The sequence below is a fragment of the Trichechus manatus genome, unplaced genomic scaffold, assembly GCF_000243295.1.
Source record: "Trichechus manatus latirostris isolate Lorelei unplaced genomic scaffold, TriManLat1.0 scaffold00090, whole genome shotgun sequence".
Classification (NCBI taxonomy): Eukaryota; Metazoa; Chordata; class Mammalia; order Sirenia; family Trichechidae; genus Trichechus; species Trichechus manatus.
The window spans coordinates 3817617-3819562 of NW_004444026.1; the positions used below are offsets into that span (position 1 = coordinate 3817617).

Consider the following 1946-nt stretch of genomic DNA (forward strand, 5'->3'; position numbering starts at 1 on the left):
ACCAGCAACTTAACAAAGGTTTCCTTCGCGTTGGGAAGCAACTTGGGGAGAGAATCTACTCTATGTCATTCTGTATTTGAATTTTTACCAAGAAAAGTATTCATGGATTAATTTTACAATTAAAAAAGCAAAAAAGCAAAGTGTATTAACTGCTCTCTCCAAATAAGAGAGTTCTGGAAAGTGTTAAAAAGCCACTTAAGTTAGAGATTGCGGGGAAATGACTAAAACAATCTTTGACTTGCAAAGATTTAACATCTGAGGCTTCAAAATTTGTGGGTAATCCCCCAAACTAATAATACTTAGTAATCGTTCATCGATCTGAGGCACGAAAAGGGATCTGACACAGGCGAGGGCTTGGGAGGAGGTCATGTGGCCAGTGATTGAGCGGCTGCCATTATTTTTTCTGATTGTGCAGTTAACAGCTTCCCTGAAGCAATCTGCTCATGCTGATGGTGACCACAAGGAGACAGGTCTAAGGAAGTGATGGATCCTAACCCGAAATAAGACTTTGGATTAGTCAAAGAACAAATTCAATGCAGATCTGTGGAGAGAATGTATTCAATATGAAAATAAGAAAAAGCAATTCGTGAAACTTGTAGTGGATATTATAGCCAGATGAAAATGACTTTTAATAGAAATTATGATCCCTAGTGAAATTTTTCTTGAAAAGGTCTTGAAAGATTTCTCTTTTGGAAGTGAAGGGTTAACTGTAGTCACCTGGGCTTTATCATAAGGAACCTCCTTTCTTAGATCCAGACAAAATCTTCAAAGTCCTCTAGCCCACCTCTATTGTATATAATATTTTTTAGTTCTTTTTAAAAATGTTTTCAATTGTAAAAGTAATATATGTTAATTGTAGAAAATTTGGAAAATACCAAAAGGATGAATGAAAAAAAAAAGTCACCCGGAATATCACCACATAAAGAACAAAGCATTAACATATTTCCTTCTATTTCTGTGCAGTATAATTTTGTCCTGTTTTATACAGTTGGAACAGTATTATGTAAACAATTTTGTATCCCTTTTAATTTGTAACATTCTTTTACCTGTTATAAACTCTTAAATATATGCATTTTGATGACCACACAGTATTCCATTGAGCAATCCTACCATAACTTACTTAACGACTTCTCATTTTTTGATGGATGGGTAGGTCCCAGTTTATGCTTTTATAAATAATGCCTTATTTTTATTCCTAGATCTTTTGATGTATTTCACATTATTGCCTTCAATAGATTTTAGATTTAGATGGTAAACGTGCTTGATAAATAACGTCAAAAATTGCCTTCCATAACCACAGCCTTTATTTTAACGAGGAAGAAGCAAAAGCCCAGAGAGATAGAACACAGCTCACTGAGGGAAGAGCCAGCCTGGGGCAGGGGTTTCCTGACTTCCAAGCTTGTTTTCTCTCTGTCATCTTCTGCCTTCCCTCTTGGAATTTAAGCAAAACATCAGAGATTCCTTCCTTAATTACTCTGCTGCCTGTAAGCCTTCTGTTAGCTGCGTACTGGGACGGACACCTCTAGTGTATGTGTAAGCATTTCAGCTCCTGCTTTTATAGGTGAAATGGCGCCGTGGTTAAGAGCTCGGATGCTAACCAAAAGGTCAGCAGTTCGAATCTACCATCCGCTCCTCGGAGACCCTGTGGGGCAGTTCTACTCTGTCCTATAGGGTTGCTATGAGAAAGACCACAGGGGCATGTAAAAACCTTTTCCTTGCATAGAAATGTTTCCATTTATAGCTTACAATGCTGCTTTTTAAAATCAGTGAGTAATACTGTTATGTCTCATGGTCTGGGCTCCTCGCTTATGGAGGCTTTTGGGATCTGCACTCACTCACTTTTCCAGTCTTCTCCCCATCCTTGTTCCTCTTCCCACCCTTTGTGCTACAGCCGTTTGGAACTGGCAGTCTGTTTGCCACTCCATGTCCACCCTCCAATTCCTGAT

General features: G+C 38.4%; 1 protein-coding gene across 1 annotated transcript in view; it reads left to right on the plus strand.

Moving 5' to 3' along the window:
• The window catches only part of POMK (protein O-mannose kinase), a 20666-nt gene that overhangs the window by 16861 nt on the left and 1859 nt on the right, over nt 1–1946 (plus strand). The gene's annotated exons all lie outside the window — the stretch shown is intronic.